A 6,710-nucleotide genomic window follows, 5' to 3' on the forward strand; every position below is an offset into this window, starting at 1 on the left:
GCAAATGCAGTATCATCTCATTCATGAGTGGGATCCTTGTGGGATTAGCCTGCTTGGGCTGCCATAACAAGATACCAGAGATCGAGTAGCCTGAACGTGAGAGGTTTATTTTCTCACAGTTCTGGGGCCTGGCAGTCCATGGTCAGTGGCTTGGTGGGTTTGGTCTCTCCCGAGGCCGATCTGGCCTTGCAGGCAGCAGCCCTCTTGTGGTGTCCTTACAGGGTCGTTTGTCTTCTTTGATGCATCCCTGGTGTCTCTTCCTCCTCTTGAAAGGACTCAACCCAACTGGCCTCATTATACCTTTATCACTTCTTTGAAAGTCTCTCTTTCCAAACACAGTCACAGTGTTTAGAAGCCACCCAGATGACCTCATTTAATTACCTGCGTAAAGATCGTATTTCCAGAGATGGTTCCATTCTAAGTTAATAGGGGTTGGGACTTCAATAGATGAATTTTGTGGGGACACAACTCAGCTTTTATCACTTGTACACAAATCCACTTTTATTGAGAAGTCTCATTTATTCAGTAGATCTTCCATATCAGAATGCTATGGTTATCTTTCTGTTCCCTCCTCCATGGCAATCAGGAAGTCCTAATGATAGATTTTGGCTTCATGTGTTGTCATTTCTGTTTTATTCAGAGAATTTTAGAGAGATTCCACCTTGGGGAAAAGTGAATAAAAATTTCATCTTCTGTGATAGTTGGGAAAGGAAAATATTTTGTGAGGAGAATAAGTCAAAATGTACCCACCCCCGCCATCGAACCCCCTCTGGATGACATCATCTATGAGAGAATTCGCTCCACAGATCTGGACCGGACACCACACCTTGGATTTCCACACCTCTGGAAAACTGAATAAAGGAAACGGAGCTTATATTACAACCCAAGTAACTGACTATATTCCAGGAAGCATTTTCTGTTTAAAGTTTGTTGGTTACTGTGTGCTGTGTGTTAACCAGTAATGTTATTGTTAAAGTTCTTGCGGTTAACCTTGAACTTCAGAGCTTCTACACTATTCCTTATGCATTAACGTTTGTTTTTCGTAGTCTTGGTCAAGGCCTGTCCAGGCTTGTTAAAGAAGGAGGTAGGATTCTTGTCCCTGGAGTACTCAGGGCTATTATTGTTTGCATCGATTTTCTTAAAGGAGCATTAGAAGGGCACTAGATGGTCACCAACTGCCAACTTGAACTGTTAACATTTCTTTTAGGTAAAATTAAAATCTCAAACTAAAGGTGGCATATCTTTAAACACTCACCAAATGCAAAATATAATGAGAATTAAAAAAAAATATTGCCATAGAAAGAGACTATTGTTCTCAATTCTACCTTGTCTAATTATTAATGGGAAACTTTAGAGTGTGTTTTGCGGTATAGCATGCACACTCTTCATTAAGAATTTTCTCTATATGCTTACTATTCTATCTAAAATCTGTTATGCTTGAGACTCACCTTCAGGTTAAGACACTACAAGAATATGAATGGGAGGGGTCCCATGGAACCAATATCCATCAGCTCTTGGTGCAACTGTATTAGGTTTGCTTTGGATTAAGATTCTGAAGAAATGAGACATAGAATAGGTAAGTTCTGATGAGAGGGGAGTCAGAAGCATGGGAAGACAAACTATATAGGAAGACAGGTTATATGCTCTTCAAGGTGGGTTTAGCTGGCATCTAATGCCCAAGACCAGGCTATAACAAGAGTATTCCATAGCAATAGAGGGAGATTACAATTAATCTTTGGTCACTTCACATTTGTGTGTTTGGCTGGGCATGGCTGAAACTTCTTTCCCAGGTAAAAGTAAAGGTCACAGTGGAAGTGTTCTTCGCTCATCCTGAGCTTCATCTTCAATTGTCTCTCAAAGCATTGTCTACCTCCAGAAATTCTCCCTAACAAATAGGTGGTTGCTGACAGCTTCCATTCTCCCCAGATGATTTCTTCAGGTTACTTTTCCTTGCACCTCTACGCAAGTGTAAGAGATAAGTCTTCATCTGTTTGCAGCTTTCCAACGTAGTCAGCATCAGGACATATTAGATAACCAGTTGCTGGGAGCCAGTGTGAGGAATCCCGCCTGTGGCAAAGGTCATGAGGAAGGAAGCCTGACAAAACGCGAGGGCGTGATGAGGCTTCAGGGGTTCCCCCTAGAATTTCCTGAGCATCCACCCCCAAAAACCACAGTCTGCCTGCTTTACTGTGTTATGCTTTCCACCTACTCTTCTGACATTAACAGGGGGCTGTCCCCCCACCACCTTTTTCTGGAAAAAGTTAATTTAGAGGTTAGATAATAAGTCTCCTGGGCATAATAAGAGTGTTTCAATCCAAAAACCCCTCTGATGGCTTTCTAGCTTGCCTGCCAGACTCGTAAAGCTGCGCATGTGATTGTTTGCGGCCTCCCAACTGCGAGAGGCATAGGAAGCTTAAAACATCCTAGGAATGTAGGGGCTTCCAAGGAGTCAAAATCATTAGAATAGGACTGATTAAAGGTTTCATTTGTTGAGCCAATACTTGCTGCCAAATGTTCATATCTTTTATTTGTAGATATAGTTGGTATATAGAAAAAACAGGTAGTAGACCTGGTATTAGCAACATTAGATCTTTGAATTAAGTACTTTCTTTGTTATAACCCACTGCACCTTTGTTCTACAGGAATGTAACTTTATTCAGTACTTTGAGGGTGATGCAGAGTAAAGAAAAAACACTTCAAGGGAAAAAGAGTTTTCTGGTTGATAGACATTTATCTAGGAAGAGAGCCATAAAAATGTTAACAGGCCTCTTGGCCAGAAGATAATATAAACCACCTGAGACCTTTTGTATACGGGAAGGTATTCAAAAAGAAAGCCTGGTCTCAATAAGGGTCAGGACCGCTGCCCCTGCATAACTCTGCATATTCCATTATTTCTTTATGTACAACTTGGGGTATATAAGCTGATTTTGAAAATAAAGTCTTGAGTCTTGCACCAATGCTAGGCTCCCCCATGTCGTTCTTTTCTCCCCTTTTCCGGCTGAATTCCCATCTGGAGCGTGGAGGCTTGTCAAGTCTACTTACTTGCCCTGGCTTCTAAGATCCACCTGAGAGGGAGCCCAAGGCGGGGCACCCTCCACTATTCAAGTGGGCTTTGGTGGCCTGATGTAGATGGTGCAAACCTCTTGTCTCGAGGTTTTATTAGTTTTCTGCGTAAATGAAGTTATTCAGCATCTTTTCTCCACTAATTTTCCTACTACACTATTCTTTCCTAATCTCTTTATATTTCTAATTAAATAGTCCTTTTCCAGACTCCATCCCCGCTTCGAATTCCCTGGATCCACGGGGCTGGACCTTGGCAACCAGTGATGAATATATGTCTCAAAGTGACACTTTTCAGAGATAGCATCCAGCCAAACCAGTTCTCCATGGAGCAGGCAGTTGTCCTCATGGTGATTTGCAAGATGCCATTGAAATGACCCTGTTTTCAAATTCTCTCCTCCCCTTCCACATAGCGTCAAGTCCCAATCATTATAATTCCCCTAGATTAAGGATGAGGTTTCTGGGAGCTCTCTTTAAATTAAATCCCTGTGGAAGGGACATGAAATAAGATGGGGAGGAGGCTTTTCAGCACAACCAAACTCATCAACCACCAGCAATTCAGCTCTGTAACAGGGCAAAGGCAGTGATGGATAACAGACTGTGTGTTAATGAACAAGGAAGGGACGAGTCTGGAACAGATGGTGGGAGAGTGCTCCAGGTGGGGGCTGAGTTAGCTGGGCTTATATGGAATAGCTGGTAGTGAGGCACCTGATCTGGTTTCTGACTAGCCTAGAAAACAGTCAATTGAAGAACAATCTCACTTTGTTCACAATTTGGCCTAGGCTTATTCCTGCCCATACTAAGTTAAATGAGCTCAGACATCTACCAGACCACTTACTATATTAGGTTTTCATGAATTTTAATAACACTCAGTGGACACTGTTCTAAATGCTTTACATATGTTAACAATCTGGATTCTCAAACAGCCCTTTTGTGGTTGATACCATTAGCTTCCCATTTTACAGATGAGGAGATGGCAGCACAGGAAGTAACCCAAGGTCAAATTCACACAGATGGTAAGTGGTGGAGCTTGGAGTTGAACCCAGGCTATCTTTGGTGCAGTGGTTAAGAATCCACCTACCAAGTAGGAGATGCAACAAATGCAGGTTCGATCCCTGGGTGGGAAGATTCCTAGGGGTAGGAAATGGCAACCCACTCCAGTATTCTTGCCTGGAAATATTCCATGCAGCCCACGGGGTCACAAAGAGTCAGATGTGACTTTGTGACTGAACATTATCTAGCTCCACAGTCAGGTTCCTGACAAACACCTGGTCTATCTTTAATGCATGTTATTTCCTTTAGGCACGACACACGCTACTACTTATGGCTGTTCCTTCATTCAAACCTGTTTATTGAAGTGGGTGCTAGCACATAGAGACCAGGTAACCTGGTTTGCCTGCAACCTAGACATTTCCTGAGATGCAGGACCTTTAGTGTTGAAACCAAGACAGTTCCAAGCAACCTGGAATTATACATCACCCTAAGCTAGGAGTATGATGTACAAAAAAATAAACATAGAGTCTGCCCTCAGAGCTTACAATCTCATGGCAAATAATTAAATGTGTGGTTGTAAATTTAGATGTGTCTGAAAGAAAAAAAATATTCTCTGAGCACAAGTAATGGAGGAATCATGTGAATAATGAAGATGGTGCCTATTGTTATAGAAGTAGAAATGTTCCTCAAGTCTGTTATCTTGTCTCTATCTCTGGGCCCAAGAAAAGAAAGACATGGGTTAATTTTTCCCACTGGAGTGATTTTTATTATTGGGCTTCCCTGTGGTTCACATGGTAAAGAATTTGCCTGCAATGCAGGAGACTGGGTTCCATCCCTGGGTCAGGAAGATCTCCTGGAAAAGGGAATGGCTACCCACTCCAGTAATCTTGCCTGGGAAATCCCATGGACAGAGGAGCCTGGCAGGCTACATACTGTTTACATTATAAAACCAGAGAAGAGCAACCAATAATCAAGAGTTATACCTCTAATGTCTCACTTATCCCAAGGAAACATTAGTACATACTTTTTAAGCCTGATGTGTTGCATTTTAAATAATTATTCACTGCACATGCATTTTTTTAATCCAGCTTTTGTTTTATAATTTACAGCTGCAGAGAGCCCCAGGCACTGTCTTTAAAGAGGATTAAGTTACTGCATCAAGAAACTTTCATTTCTAATCAGCAAAATCCATTGTAACCATGGAATTAAAGTTAAATATCATTACACGTTTCCCAAGAAGTTAGGAGAATATGGACATTAAAAAAACCAGAAGATTAAAAGTAGTGAGAATGTAATGTGTGTGTAGGAACTCCAGGGGCAAATCTCTTCTGCTTTCTATGATTGGGAACAGGGCTGTGGGTCTTTCAGAGCCTGAAGACCTCCTGGGGAAGGATGGCCACTCTGCCCGAACACAGTCCTCTATCAGCTTGTTCATTTTCAGGACAGCACTGGTTAGTCATGTGTTACTGAGAAAAACTAAACCAAGAGGCACCTTAACTGCAGTTCAAGTGAAATAGAGAACTAAAAACCACAGTTGTGTGCTCATGTGTTATTCTACTTGAGTCTCTATAACCTCATACCACAGACTAGGTGGCTTAAACAACAAGACATTATTTCTCACTGACCTGGAGACTGGAAGTCCAAGATCAAGGTGCCAGCAGGGTGGGTATCTGGTGAGGTCCTCCCTTTGGGCTGTAGATGGCCTTTCTTTGGTGCTTTCAAGTGAGGGGTGAGAGAGAAAAAACAAGCTCTCTGCTGTCTTTTACAAAGGCACTAATCCCAATTGTGAGGACCCCACCCTCCTGACTTCATTTGAATTTAAGTTTCCTTTCAAAGACCCTGACTCCAAATTGACATATGAGTTTGGGGGAATACCATTCAGATCATACCAACTCATATTTTAGTTTAGAGGAACAACTAGGAGGAAAAATATTAGTTTCAGGAGATCAATAAAGAGGCATGAAGTCTTTTCATCTGGTTTGAAGAACATGGCTTAGCTCTCAGTTGAAGATATCCCTCACCTGGAGAGGGTCCTGGCACAGAAACAGTGAAATGCGGTAGGTGGGAGGCTGGATTCTGGAGTTGGTCCACCTTGGTTTCAGCTTCTGTGTTGCCACATACCAGCCAGATTAATTGGAATCACCTTGTCTCAGGTTAATGGCAATAATAATAGTATTTAACAGCTAATGCTGCTGGATGATTAGATGGTCAATGGAAAGTAAGGGATACAGAGAGCCTTTATAGCAAACACAAGTGAGGGGGCATCTACAGGGAGTCTGGGAGACCCACGAACAAGGGATCTAACCAGCTATTGAGGCTGCACTCCACAGGATATAGGCTCTGTGTTCAATCTGTTGAGATTGTGTTTTGAGCAATATACAGGAAGAAAATCTTGTTCACACTGATATGTAGTTGAAAACAGGAGAAGTATGTTGAAGTTTTTCAACATACTTTCAACATATTGTGGATATTTTTCTTTGATATTACAACAAAGCTTAACAAGTTGTACTTCCTGAAAGGTTATTTGCTATATGAGATCTGAAGCCACATTAATAAACTTTTCTGCTCTATTACATTAAAATCTATTGCTCTATTTTGCACTTTGAGTGGATCTTTTACACATGCATGATTTTATAACAGTGTGCATTGGTGTTTTG

This window comes from Ovis aries, chromosome 4, assembly GCF_016772045.2.
Source record: "Ovis aries strain OAR_USU_Benz2616 breed Rambouillet chromosome 4, ARS-UI_Ramb_v3.0, whole genome shotgun sequence".
In the NCBI taxonomy this organism is placed as follows: Eukaryota; Metazoa; Chordata; class Mammalia; order Artiodactyla; family Bovidae; genus Ovis; species Ovis aries.